Consider the following 16,152-nt stretch of genomic DNA (forward strand, 5'->3'; position numbering starts at 1 on the left):
TCCGTATCTTCATTTACTGTAATTAAATTCCAATGTTGTTTTAAAATATTTCTAATATAATGTATATAAGGTGTATACATCAACACACAAATACGATTACAATAAACATCTGTCATATCTGCCCCCTTATTGTTGTTAATATTTCTTATATCCTTTAGAGGCCTACCCAATAAGGGTGGATATTTATTGCCATTATTGTATTTAATTTTATATTTATCATCATATTTTTATCCATTTATTCATTTTTGATATTTATATGTACACAAGTGCATGGTTTTATCAAATATTATTTATTGTATATATTCCATGCATATTGGTGCTTTTAGATTGCTTGGAGTTTTTTATGTAGAACAAGTGTGATCTGGGTTTTGAATTTATTATGCTTATGTTTCTTTAAGAGTTCAAAAAGAATTTTTGGCGCCAAAAATGTTATTTAAACTTAAGATAGGAAGTTATTCATCTGGTTCTGAGGAAGTCTGGTATTAACAGATGGAAGTGCTTAACTGGATTTTTATCTTGTTTTATTAATAAAATATTTTCTGCTTATCGTGTGGAATGCTATTGTGTGTTATATATCTACTTCAATATCCTCCGTTCGAGCTGTGCTGAATACACAGTTGCATACCAGCTACCGTTTTTTTTTCTATTGTTGGATTTGTGTCGGTAGGTTTATACAAACTGTTGTTGGCCGGTATGGAGGACAAGCTTCATTGAACAGATAAGAATTTACTAAATTACAAATGGAAGTATCTTCCCTTAAGTCTGAGGTTACTAGGCTCATTGAGCTAGTGGGAAGATCGTTGACATCTCCTAAGCCATCAGTGGGAGCAGGATGAGAGCGTACTTCTACAGTCAAGCATACACCTATTTTCACTGGCGTGGATACAAGCACGCAGATTGATATCCCCAACGGACAAGCGTGTAATATTGAATGAGGGATTTCCTTGCAGGACATTCCTTCTATAAACTATAGAAATGCTAACACCAGCCATGTGTCGGAGAAAGAATTTACTTTTGATTTTAGTTTATTTCATGTGCAAAACGAAGCTGAACGTCAGGGGGCTAGACCTAAACGCCCCAATGGCATCAAAACTTATTCTGCTGTCACGGGACTCGAACTGAACAAATTAAAGGTACTGTTGGCAATAAAATTGTTTCCAGTTCTTTTGGAAACGATTATAATAAACTTAATGGCCATGGTTTAGGAGGCCCAAGCAGGGCAATTGGTCAATATGACTGTCTTGATGTATTTTTGAGGGATGAATATGAGTTTGGTCACAATGATGAACAATTCTGTGGTGAAGAGGAAGTGAGACATTATGGTCCTATTAAGGGATCGATTAAAGACTCTATATGCTTGGAAAGAAATTATTAAATATAAAGAATGTCAAGATAGATAATGCATATTTAGCCAAATGTATTTCTTTGCAAATAGTACCTACAGGCCTTTGATTTTTTAAATTACCAGTGGGCCTGGAATATAATATAGGTACAATTAATGAATTTAATAAATTGTTTGACAATTTTGGAATTGAATATATGAATTTGCTTATCAAACTAAATGATGAGAAATTGTCAGTTTTGGTGCGGGAAGTAGAAAAATTGAACCAAGACATAGTAAATGACAGATCTTTGACACAGTGGAAAAATTTGTATGATAAGCAATTTAATATTGCTGAACAGAAGGCTAAAGGCATATATAATAGGAAAAATAAAAAAATACAGAGGGATGAAGAATTATACCATCAAAATAGGGCATATATTTGGCCACAGGATAGAACCTTTATGGACAATACAAGATATTATAGGAATAGAGATAAATATAAGAATAAGGATACCAATTTTCAGGGTGGTGGATTTTACCCTGTGGCAAAAAATTAATTGAATTAATGGAAAAAGAGCACAATTTTCCTACACAAGCTTCGATATGTGATAAATCTATTTCCCAATATACTGTTATGAATGATAGTAATGACAATTATCAGTGTATTGAACATGAAGACAGTAACAGTAATATACAAACTGGAAACATTATTCATTCTTTTAATGGATTTAAGGTTTTCAATTACACAGATATGAATATTACATCTGAGTTTTTTACGTTATTTAGTAAGGGCATGAAATTTATTCCATCCATGGGTTTCCAACTATTGGATACTATTAAAGAAGTAAAACTTTATTGTAGAAGACTTAATTTGGCTATGCAGTTTAGAGAAAATAATGTGATTCATGGACCGACAGTCCAACATGGATTAAAAAAGAAAAGCACATATATTCCATTATCTAATATTCAGGTAGGGAATTATGAAAAAATGGCGTGTCATGATATATATGAATTTAATAAAAACATTAGGACAAATAGTAGTATCAAGTTGGACACGAAGGACAATTTGAATGAGGGCGAATGTCATTGTCTTAATCAATTCATTAAAAATAAGGACATTAGATTAATGAAACCCGACAAAGGGGGTGGAATTGTGATATTTAATACATTTGATTATATTAATGAAATGCATAATATTTTGTATTCATCTGAAAATTATGAAGTTGTATCGCTTAATGAAATCAATATAGGGTATAAAAGAATTGATTTGACATTAGAAGAGTGTTTAATTGATCATAGAATCACTAGTGAGATATATCAATATTTGAAAGTTGAACACCCGACTTTGGCCACCATTAAAGGCATTCCTAAGGTACACAAATGTATCACGCAACCTCCTTTCAGGCCTATAGTTTCTGGATCAAGATCAAAAACATATCCTTTGGGAGTGGCCATAGATAGATGGGTCAAACCCATCTATGACAATATCACACATTTAATCAAGGATTCATGGACTTTTCTAAGTCAGTTTACATCAGATATATGGAATAAAGAACTTATTTTTATCACTATAGACATATTGGACCTTTTTTCATGTATCCCTAAGGACATAGGATTGGAATATTTTAGTAATAGTCTGAGAAAGTTCTCCAATATGGATTGGGATCATATTTGCCTTATCACTGATATTATGGGACTAGTTTTGGACCATAATTATATTTATTTTCAAAGTGAATATTTTAGGCAATGTAGAGGTGTCGCAATGGGAGCATCTTGTGCTCCTGTTTTTGCCAACCTAGTAATGTTGGAATGGAAAACTGAATTTTTGTTCAAGAGCAAATTTTATCCGAATATAGTATATTATACTCGATATATGGATTATTTGTTTATTTTATGGAAAGGTCCCAAAGAGATGATCAACTCTTTTGTAGAATATATTAATGGTACAGCGAACTTTTTAAAGTTTACCCACAATATAAGTGAGAATGGTATGGCATACGTGGACACCTATATTAGTCATTCTGACAAGGGATTTAAATCACAGATTTACAGAAAGAAAACCTTTTCAAATGACTATATAGAATGTAATAGTTATCACCCCCCCATGTTTTCAAAAATGTTTTAAAAGGACAATGCATTAGGGCTGCCCGCATGTCATCAACCAGAGATATTATGAATAGTGAAGTTGAACTAATAAGCAATATGTTTGAGAGATGAGGATATCCTTCAGCCCTACTGTGGCATGTTACAAACTATGTCAAGAAAGAATGGGGCAATAAATATCCACCCTTATTGGGTAGGCCTCTAAAGGATATAAGAAATATTAACAAGAATAAGGGGTCAGATATCACAGATGTTTATTGTAATCGTATTTGTGTGTTGATGTATACACCTTATATACATTATATTAGAAATATTTTAAAACAACATTGGGATTTAATTACAGTAAATGAAGATACGGCTTCTATATTAGGAAGATATCCTAGTTTTGTACACAAAACAGCACCTAATATTAAAAAATTGTTAGAGAAAGCATCTAGATTTAGTATCACACATATTACTAAGACAGTTATGGGAACTAAGAGATGTGGAGCGTGTAAACAATGTTATGCCATTAATGAGGTGGATAGGATAAAATTAGGAGACATTAACAGGACATATGTCAAATGCAGAGCAGGCAATTGCAGTACCAAACAAGTTGTTTACATCGCAACATGCAATGCCTGCAGTGCATTTTATATAGGTAAAACAGAGAGACAACTGAGGAAACGAATTTATGAGCATACTTATAAGATAAAAGTTAAAGATAAAAATAATGCACTGTATAAATATATATCCATGTATAATGAATCACATTTTTTTCAAATTTGCCATTATAGATCAGGTAAAATGAATGGCCTATGGGGGTAATTGGAAAGCATTATTAGCCATGAAAGAGAGTAAATGGCAGATTATGACAGATGCCACCAGGTCACCTGGCATTAACGAATTTATTAGTATCAAACCATTTCTCATCATGACATAGCTTGTTTTATATATTGATAGATGCCCTTCGGGATTCAGAATATAGTACTTATGATATATATTCTCTATGGCATATTTTTATTATATTTTTCATGATATATTCACTGACAGTACAAAATGAATTTATTGAATTTATTGTATTTAATTTTATATTTATCATCATATTTTTATCCATTTATTCATTTTTGATATTTATATGTACACAAGTGCATGGTTTTATCAAATATTATTTATTGTATATATTCCATGCATATTGGTGCTTCTAGATTGCTTGGAGTTTTTTATGTAGAACAAGTGTGATCTATGTTTTGAATTTATTGTGCTTATGTTTCTTTAAGAGTTCAGAAAGAATTTTTGGCGCCAAAAATGTTATTTAAACTTAGGATAGGAAGTTATTCATCTGGTTCTGAGGAAGTCTGGTATTAACAGATGAAAGCGCTTAACCGGATTTTTATCTTGATTTTTATCTTGTTTTATTAATAAAATATTTTCTGCTTATCGTGTTGAACGCTATTGTGTGGAATATATCTACTTCAATATCCTCTGTTCGAGCTGTGCTGAATACACAGTTGCATACCAGCTACCGTTTTTTTTCTATTGTTGGATTTGTGTCGGTAGGCTTATACAAAATATGTATTTTTATTTAACCCCCTTCCCACTTTTAAAGCGTGTTGTTTATCTTTTGCAAGAAAAACTTTTATAAAAAATATGGAAAAGATCAGACTCTCTTTTAATAAATCCATTAAATTATTTGCAACTGCATATAAAAAAAGCATTTTATGCATTATGATGCATCCTAAAATGATAAACCAAACGTGGCTCAATTGAGGTATTTTAGGTTTTCTAACTGAAAAAAATAACGTCAATGTTTTAACAATTAAACATTTAATATATGTTTAAAGTATGTATGTAAAGATAAGCACAATAAATTCATATGTGTATACTGTTTACATTTTATTTGTTTATGTATTTATTTATTTATTTGGCATTTGTTTACCGGGAAAGTCTGACTGGGCTAGAAAGTTTCCATTTTCACTGGAAACCTGGAGTGAAAATCTCCACAGTTACAATCAAGTACAGATAATTTAAATCAGAAAGTATCATGTTATACTGCAAAAAAATAATTTACTGATATTTTAAATCTCAAAGTATCATGTTACACTACAAAACATGAGTGAACAAAATATTATAATGAGAAAAACTGAACATATGTTTCATAGTAGAGTGCAATGAAAAAACAATAACATGAGTTGGAGAAAATGTGTGAGGAAAAACTCAATAGACATATTATTTGTTACACAGATTAGTATGTGATAAATGAGACCTGAGACAATTCTGATTAGATATTTAAAGAGATATTACAGATTACATGATTAGAGATAGTGAGGGGTAACTGGGTAATGTCTTAGTATGAGAGATGGTGTTCATATTATGGTTATAGAAGGAAGAAGAATGGAAAGAAGCAGATTATAAGAAGAGTGCAGGGTGTCTTCAGGTAGCTTATGTGAGGGAGGAAAGAGAAAGAGGCAGATGAAAAGTCTGCAGAGATGAAGTGGATACAGTAAGGTAGTGAGAAAACAAAATAAAGGAGTGGAATAGGATGCTGGAGAAACTTGTAAAGTGTGATTTAGTTTAAAGTGGGTGAGTGAAGTATAATAAGTTCCGCCAGGATTGGCACAGGAGCAGGTACAAGATTTTGTAATGTATTCTTTTAGGGAACATTTAAAGGTGGGTAGGTTAGAAATAGTTCTGGTGGTTAGCAGTAAGGAGTTCCATTTTTTCTACCCAATACGGGTATAGTCTTTGTCCAGGGCACTTATTCATTTTATTTATGGTGAGAACGTGTTTCTCTTTTGAGCTAAGCATTCTTTAGAGAAATGTATATTGATTAAAGGCATAAGAGTTGTACCAGCTAATGCTTTTTGTATGATTTTATGTATTGTTATAATATGAACGTAAGCGAGATGGAGGGAAAGTTCCAGCCAGCTAATGGTATGCAGAGCTTTACAGTGATGGGTGAAGGAGGATGAATTAGTAGCAAACTGGGCAATTTTATTGTAGTAGCTTTCAGGTTCATTTTTTTTATGGAAGACAGTAAGTTGCTTAGAGTTGATGCTCCATACAGTAGGGATGGCAGAAGATAGGTTTTAGTTAAAGTAATTTTTATAGGTGTGCTCAGAAAATGTTTGTTTCTGTATAGCATACCTAGTTTTTCACAGGTTTTCTTGATATGCTTTGGATGTGGAGGCCATATGTAAGATTATCATCTATTATGACTCCCAGTAGTTTGGCATATTGGACTAATTCAATTTCAATGTCATTTGCTGAAAAGATTTTGAAAGATGCTTTGTTTGGGGTATGAGTTTTGGGGAAAAAGAGGAGAAGCTTGGTGTTTTGAGGGTTGAGTAGGAGTTGTGCTTTTGCAAGTGGTGTAAATGGAGATGACATGAAGATGAAACCTTGTTGAGTCATTTACTCCAAGTGACTTAAGGTGCTTGAAGAGCAGCTGATGCTAGACTTATCTGCATACTGAATCAAGGTGCCTTCAGCCAAGGATGCCAAGGATGGATCCTTGTGGGACTCCTGTGGAAGTGGGAAAGTATACAGAGATATATCCTTGCCATTTTACAGCTATTTGCTGTTAGCAAGGTAGCTAGAAAACCACTGAATAGATGGAGATGATAGACCCAGGGTGGAAAGTTGATTGAGGAGTTTACTGTGCGAGACCATGTCAAAGGCTTTGGATAGATCTAGAAATACTGCAGATACAAGTTTATTAGAGTTCTAAGCTTTACTGACAGTGTCTGTAAATGATAACAATGCAGTGGAGGTGCTGTGGTATTGCGGAAATCCATGTTGCATATTGGTGATTAGCTTATTTTGTAAGACATAATGGAGAAATTGTCTTTCAAGAATTTTACAGAGGGGTGACAGAATGTCTATGGGATGGAGATTTCTAATGTCAATGGAATTGTCTCCTTTATCTAAGGGGATTTTATGCACCATCTTCCACAAGGTAGGGACACAGGAAAAAGTAAATTGTGCTGGATTAGAACCCTGGCTCACCTGTTTTCTGGCCATGAACTTCCACCTAGTGCCACTGCAAGCATCATTACTTCAGCCTCAGTCCCTGGGATTCAGAAATACTTAACGTGGTCATTTTCCCACTTGCATTTTGCATTCTGTTTCTTAGGCAATCCTACTGCTGCGATCTGCTAGTGGGTACTTTAGCACTTAGGGTGGCCCTGGTGGAACAGACTCATATTAATGTGGCCATCTGTGGGAATAGCTAATGCTAATTAGCAATGTGTTCTCCCCCAGAAATGTCAGCAGCTCTTGGCTGAGTAAACTTCCACTGTTGGAGGAAAACGTGACACCATCAATATAAATATTCGTTTTGTAAATACTTGATTCTTTTGATTATTCCTCAGTGAGTCATCACAGCCATGTTTTATAAAATCTTGTTTTCTATGACATATTTAGACTAACTGTTGTTTCTTGTTTGTTAGTCATGATCTAGGGGGCAGTGCCATTTTCTGTTGATGCATTTGTTCTCTGAGAGACACTGATGACTTATTAGTTGCCTGATAGATGTACACTACAGTGTTTTAGGTATCCTGCATGGTGCTCAAGGTACACAGGAACTATATGATTTCAGTAGCTAAGAGGTCATACTTGGTCTCATTATGCATGGCAATCAACTGTAACAGTCACTGGTGATCAGGGCAGTGAAACTGGCCCCAATGGCTCCATACAGCTAGTGCCAGCAGTGCATTTCGCAATGGCCTGCATGATATTATGTGACTGTTATAAGTTCATAGTTGTGTACTAGGCTAATGGCCCTGAAGCCTTTACAAGCCTAGCCCATAGGTTTACCCTAGCATCGTGCCACCCAACATTAGTTCCCGGTGCCACTGTCGAGTAGAGCCACTGGTGTGATCCCCAGGGTGAATTTTCTATTTCCCATTCACTCATCAAGATTTCTCTTGAAGAGGACCAGAGAGGTGCTCTGTTTGACATGTATGGGAAGTCAATTCCATAGCATGGGCAGTCTCTGAGTTATGAACCTGTCTCTTGAGTATGTTCTGTTGATTGTGATAATGAGGTTGAGGTCTCTGGAGCATGTGGTGTGGAGGGATTGGAATTTCTTTAGATGTAGCATTTCTAACAGAGCTGGGTCAGACATGGCTTTGTAAGTCAAGCAGAGACCTAAGCAGGTGATATGAGACAGATAATAGTTGGAGTTTTTTGAGTCTGTCCATATAGGAGAAGTGTTTAAGGCCTAGTATCTTCTTTGTGAGGTACTTTTGCGGCTTCTCCAGTTGTTGCAGGTGTCTAGTGAGGTACACAACAAATGGGGCATTGTACTCGTTCATTGGCCTAATGAGGGAAAGGTAGAGGAATGCAATGACCTCTTTCTTCTTGGATGCAAAACCCTTAGTAATGAGATGTGCCACACAGAAGGACTTTCTGACCACTGTGGCAATGTGGTGGTCAAAAGAGAGGTTGCTGTCAACCTGTGTTCCCAGATCACTTATAACACCTTCTGTGTTCAGTGGACTACCATCAATGTGGTAAATCATGGGAATCAAGTTTTTCCCAAAGGGGATGATGACACATAAGTGTAGAAGTGATATTTTCACCGTCCTGATTAGCAGTGGCAGGAATGGTCCATTACTTAGCTGTTGGATGAGGTAAAGTTCAAACCCCAGTTAATTACATGTTTTGAGACTCATGGTAAAATATGCAGTACTGTACGGATAGACTGGTAAGATGGCCAGATGTAAATACAGACAATTGTTTTCTTGTAAGATATGTGCTCACTGTAGTCCAAAGACAAGTAATTAAAATAACATTTTTGCTGCAGTTGTTTTTATTTTGGAGAATTAGTGTTTTAGCTCATTAAGATGAACTCCTTTAGTGTTTGGAAGGATGTCTGTCACCAATATGATCAAAGAATGCAAAGGAGGCATGCACATAATTTCATTCCAATGAATCCAGTGGTACTAAAGGAGGCAGACAAGGCAGTCAAAATGATAGTTAAGTGACTTTAGACTACAGATGTAGTACTGGAGAGCAGAGAAGAAGAGGAAGATGATGTGTTCTGAAATTAAAAAACAAAGTGTTTCAAGATGGAAGGCAGGAGGGAGTGACTAGAAACTGAGACCAATGAGAAGGGAAAGGGAATAACAGCACCAGGAAAGAGCAAAGCCCTACATGGCCCGCTAGTACCCAAAGCACATTTAATGTTAAACCCAACTTAAGTGTTGTAAATATTTTACTATACATGAAGTATTTAACAGCTGAGATAGTAAGCCTACCTGCAGGGTCCTCCTGGCACATACCTGTCCTGCCTGAAACAGCAGCACCAACATCAATGACATACTGTTCTCCACTCTCCTGGAAGCTGTCTGGATCCCTGACAGTGGACAGGAACTCTATATTTGGTGTCAAAAATGGCTTTGTAGCAGTCCCCCCTCCCTGCAGCCGTCCATTCATGGGCCACTGCAGCTGCTCTCCTCTGGGCTGATGAAATCATGTCAGTGGCTCTCTGGTGCACCTGATCAGATGTCTTGCTCTGGCCATTTACTGCATTCACATCAGCAACTATCTGCTGCCAAATTTGCATTTTGCCAGACATATCCCCACATCCCCACTCAAGTAGAAAGGCACCATGATGCTTAAATGCTTCGACGCTTACTTCATTTTCAGGGCCACAGAATGTAGGTTTGCAGAGATTGGGATGTTAAGGTGCCATAGTCTGAGGTGGGTCTATATTAGAACATCAAAGTTTCAAAACTTCGAATGTTCTAATATCGACTCCTATTCGGCGAAAGTTGAAAATATCGAAACAACAGAAAACTGAATTTTTTCCTAGGGAAAGAATTTGGTTGTCTGTTTCTGTTGCTTTGGTATTTTCAGTGCTGTGGTGGAAAGTTATGGGTTGGGTTCAGGTAAGTGTGCGATTGAGTGCGGGTTAGGTTAGTTAGGGTTAGGGTGCGGGTTAGGTATGTGTGCGATTGTGTGGACGTGAGGGTTAGGGCAGGTTAGGTGAGTTAGGGTTAGGGCGCGGGTTAGGTATGTGTGCGATTGTGTGGACATGAGGGTTAGGGCGGGTTAGGTGAGTTAGGGTGCAGGTCAGGTAATTGTGCGATTGTGTGGACATGAGGGCTAGGGCGCGGGTGACGTGAGTGTGTGATAGTGATGGACCTTAGTGTTAGGGTTTGGGTTAAGGTAAGTGGATAGTTAGTGGTGTGTGTATAGTCTAGTGTAGGGTTAGGTGTAAGATTTTAGGTGTATGTGTATGGATTGCTGTTTGTTTGGTCTGCTTGTGTTGTATGTATGTGTTTTGGAACAGCAAATTTTTTCCCTAAGAAAAAATTTGCTGTTCTGTATGTTCGATGTTTTCAGCTTTCGCTGAATAGGGGTCAATATTAGAACATTCAAAGTTTTAAAACTTTGATGTTCTAATATAGACCCATCTGAGGTAACATAAAACACAAAAGAAGGATAATAAACATAAGTATCACATAAATAAAAAGTCCTACTTCGATATAACACATAAAATGTAGTATTTCAGTACTACCCACTGGAGAAATATAAAACAGTCAAGATACTCAAATATTAAAAAAGGAATTGTATGGTTGTAACATATTACAATCACACACAAAGCAAGGTTTGATACAAAACTAGAAGAGTAACAATAGCAAATCTTGTTTGTGCCAAAACAGAAATGCAATTTGACCACCCTGAAAAAAAACAGACAAATGACACGTTTTCCTAACAAACCATCGGTTTAATCCTAAAAGTGTTATCAAATAAACTGTCCCTGAAACATGTGTACACATTTACCACATAGCATTCCATTTTAAGCAATTGCCAGTCATGTTTACCTGTGGCCAGCACTCCACTAGAATTGTACATGGTCCATCCTAGAAGGCTAACACCCCTGTGTCATTGACAGTATAGAACATTTACATTTCATGGAAACAACAATAGAAGAGTGTACAGAGAAAAAACAGTTGTAACTATAGCACTTGCGATGACAGTTAATAAGACTGTGCATCTGAGAAAGTAAAATGCCCTGAAAAAGATATTCATGCGAACAGTATAGATACAAGTAGAATTTGCTAATGGACACAATATTGTAAACTTTTCTTACTGATGTTTCAGCATATGCAATATATTTCTGAAAAATGCAAGCATACCTTATCAAGATCAGTAGTCTTCTGTGCAGATAAATGCCAAATTAATATCTCCTTCTGTGTTATCCACATAAACGAGTCTCCTCATCTTCAGGTTCCCTAGATACACACTATAAAACCACCAACAATGAAAGGAGCAATAGAAACAAACAGCCACAGTTAAAATAGTTAGAAATTTATTATACTCCAGTGCCTTGGCCAACAAGCCTTCAAGGAATAGATAAAATCTCAAAAACACATCCTATAAATACTCAAAGCAATAAAACAATCAGTGCATCCTTCATTATCAATTAATTAATTAATTAATTAATTAATTAACTAATTAATTAAATACTTCCAGCTGAATTCAGTATTACGTATCAAATTCATTAGAAAAATGAGTTTCCTGAAGAAATAAGATGTGGTTTATTATGTTCTGGATATTTTGTATATTTTCCCATTTTTAAGCATTATTTAAACTATTAACATTTAATGATAGTAAGTTTATCCCATATTCTACACAGAAGAAAATGTGATTATTTAACATAACATATGATTTTATAATCAACATGTTTGAGTATATGGAGGTCTCAGGTAAAAGAAAAAAAAAACAATTACAACAATAAAATAAATACTTTCCCATAGAAACGTACCCATGGAATAATTAATATTCCTAGCCCTTCTTTGAGGAAATCATATCTGAAGACTAACTCACTCTCAGCAAATAAAAGAGAAAAAAAGTATTCAGTAACATATTGGGAGAGCGCTGAGGTAATAGATGCATTTTTAATGGGAATTTGAATATTAATTTAATTTGCAAATAAAATAATCATGAAAGAAGAAAGTAGAAAGAAAAAAATAATAACAAGCACATTTCCCAAATTAATAATACTCTTATTTGCTCCTCCTGCAAATCTAAAGTTCATCTTAGATCCTAGCAGTATAATTATATGAATCATATACCAATTTTTTCTGACAGTTTAATTGAAATACATTTGCATCATGACATAAAGATATCAATGCACTTCAAAATTGTAGCGAAAAACAAAATATCTTCAGCTAAACCACTCAATTTAAGAATCAAACATTAGATTTATCTATACATATAGATGACATTTGCAATTATCAATCGCCTTGCATTTGGAAGTGATTATAGCTTTTATATAGAAGTCTCCATTTTAAACAAAATTAAAGCACCAGAACTGAAATCTGCTAAAATAAGTCAGATGCTTGAAACCTATCACATATAGTAAAAGAAAGAATGTGATTCAAATTTAATTCTGTGGGAATTAAGCATTAGTGATCATGATAATAGAAAGAAGTATGAATAGCTTATCACTAAATTTCTAATTTTATATATATATATATATAAATATTTTGCTAAATCTTTCTCAGTTAGTATAATTCTGTGATAAAAATACTTATTCCAGTCACGGAATGGAGTCATTTTGCCCATGTGTTTTCAATATAACCTTGAATTAAAAGCAGTAACCTTTATATGATCTTTGAATACATGTTGTTCTTGACTCAAGTTTCTTCTGCTGTGTATTCCCATTAATCCAAACAATCTAGTTCCAGTTATATGACATAGAAACCAATTCATGAATTTTTAATGTAGCAAAAATGCAAACAACTGCTTTATTAAGGTTTGTTTCTCATGTATGGTCATGAATTAGACATTTAACAATGAAGTAAGCTGTTATGCTGGATTAAGAAAAATACAAAATGGAACCCAATACAAACTCAATTTTGTTTCTATAAAAGAACTTTCCACATAATCAGAATCAACATTCATATATTTAGTCTGTATCTTTTTCAGTCTTCTAGCCATAAAGAGAAATTTAGCTGTTTTTAAGACTTAAGAACAAGACTAAGATTGAACTTTCTGAAGGTCTCACAAGTGGTCTTGTATATCTCATTTTCATATATCCAGGGTAACAACATTCCTGTTATGATGCTGATGAAACAACAGATAAATAGAAATGAAAAATAATAAGCTATTCTATGAGCTGTAGTAAGACAAATTATGCTGTTAATATCTATTATTTTTAGAAAATATGTCTTTAGAAACTTCTATTTTTTGCTTCTTTTTCTTTATATCAGACCAGCTATTTTTCTCTGGAGACCTTTTAGAAGTGGAAAGTAATCAACCAATGCCATCTGAAAAGAAACTAATGTTATTATTTTTTATATAAGAGAGAGTTTCTTCTGCGGTAGAGAAAATCCTAGTCCCAGAAGACAGTTGTAGTTTTATTTTAGTAGGAAAGATGACCTCAGCTTTGATGTTGTTCTGTTTAAGATACTTTATTAATGGCCATGTTTTCTTTCTAAGCTTCATAGTCTTGGAAGAATAGTCATTATTAAACCTGATAACTGAGTGATCACATTTTATTGGAACTTTAGACCAAGCAGATTTTAATACCATTTCTTTGTCCAAACAGGATAAAAACTTAACTATACTAGATCTTGGTTTAAATGTAGTAGTACTAGTAGATGATTTACCAGTCAATCTGCATGCTCTTTCTATTCCAAAAGAGAAGCTTTCATGTAAATTAAGTACATTAGGAATCCATGCTGTTAGAAAAGATACCATGTTGTTACCCTGTGTTTTTCCTGGAAAACCAAAAATTTGTATGTTGTTCCTTCTCTCTCTCTATTCTCTAAATTATCTAGTTTCTCCATCAACCAGGAATTCTGATTTTTTTTAGAATTGACATCTGCGATTCATTTTCTTTAGTGTCTATGTCAGATAATGCACATTCAATTTCTGAGATTTTTGTTTGAAGCTGCTGAAATAAATCTTTGAAAATATTAATTGTTTTAGACTATTTTCTTTGACTTCTTGAAATTTTCTTGAAATCCATCTATTTTTATAGTTGTCATGTAATGCTGATGTCGTCAGATGTAATAATTTCTTAACAGATGAGTCTATGTAGTTATTCTTTGAGTTTCTCATCTTTCTGATTATTAGATGACACTTCCCTTGATTATTTTGACAAGAGATCTTCTTTAACAAAACTCCAAACTTTAGAGTATATTAGAAAAAGTGTTCAGAAAAATGTAGAGATTTAGTAGTATGGCAATTTAATAATTTTTTTTCCTGTCAATAATTATAAAATAGTGCAGAGCTCTGAAAAGAGCTGTAAACTCTGCGCCATCTTGGTTTCACCCCTAAAATAAATGTTTATGCAAAACAGCACGAACATTTATTATTAATTGATATTTGAACTAATGTTTCTTGAATTAAATGATTTGATAATATTTACAAAGTTCAAAAATATACTATTAACTTTTTCAAATCTGTAGTATCATTAATGGTGAAGGACACAGTAAAATTAAATGTGTTTGCAAATAATTTGAATGATTATTGTGATTTAAAGATGCTCATATGAAACTACAACTAAGAATTTACCAACCAGGTCATTAATAATCGTTTAATTTATTAACATGATAGCACTTGAAATTTTGAAAATACGTTACCAATTTTTTAAATCTGGTTAAGATTTGTTATATAAGATATCCTATTGATTCTTTTAGAAGCAGGCAAACTTAATGCATGTATTAAAATACTTTGTTTGATGCTTTGGAATGAATACAAAACTAGGTTTTAAAAATACACTGTGAAATTAACCACTGTATCTGTTTAGAAACCACTTGATAAAATTAACCAGTACTCTTAAGAAGAGAGTTCCTTTATAGTTTGTGTATTCAACCTAAGGCAGGTTTGCATTTTTTTTGATCGAAATGACTGAATAACTAAGGAAAACTTCTCAATATCATGGCAATGCTATAAAAAGTTGCTAAATGTGCAGAAATGTCCTTTTTAGAATCCACCACTGTATAGCCCTAAAAAGCCTAAATTGGTTAGAACTACCCTATCAACTAGCATATGCACAGCTTCTTACCACATATAAAATTATCCAGAATCCATATGCTTATTCATTATTAAACAACTTTCATTACAACTATGTTCCCATTTGATCATTATGATCCAATGACTAAAAACTCCTGTCTGTCCATACACCTATCAAATTATCAAATTGCTGGCCATTGGCTGTACTTGTACCATGTTGCTAAGGCCTGGAACTCCTTAGCTATGTCCATCAGGGCAATACCCTCAATTTCATCTTTCAAAACCATTCTGAGGTACTTCCTAGCCAAAACCTGGCTCTGTTCTTGCTCAACACCAGTTTAAACTATATCCCTAGATGTGGACAAATACTTATTAATACATTACACTTCCTTACTCCTATCAGTTTTTCTGTCTTGGCTTTCTCTTTAAATATACCATAGGCCTGCTTTTTTTTTTCATTTCAAATTGCAATTCTTGTTTGTATTATACTAGCGTACCTTTAATTTCTCTATAAACTTGCTAAAATTTCTCTAAATATTAAATCTTTTATATATAACTTGTATCTATTCTTAAACAATATTTTCACAGTATGTCTAATTTAGTATAATTATTTAAACTGTAGTTGTTTTTTGTATCATATTTAAAGATCATATAATTATTGTTCTCCCTAGGCCTTCGCTTATAATGGGCTCCTACCTAATCACTCTTTTCTGGTAATCAAATCTCAATAAATAAATCAAACGATCAATGATATTAATGAAAATTGA

General features: G+C 34.0%; 1 protein-coding gene across 1 annotated transcript in view; it reads left to right on the forward strand.

The window, feature by feature from the left end:
• Positions 1–16,152, forward strand: part of LOC122804120 — a 253,667-nt gene that overhangs the window by 175,230 nt on the left and 62,285 nt on the right. The window lies entirely within an intron of this gene.

This window comes from Protopterus annectens, chromosome 6.part0, assembly GCF_019279795.1.
Source record: "Protopterus annectens isolate FY-2018-M chromosome 6.part0, PAN1.0, whole genome shotgun sequence".
NCBI lineage: Eukaryota > Metazoa > Chordata > Ceratodontiformes > Protopteridae > Protopterus > Protopterus annectens.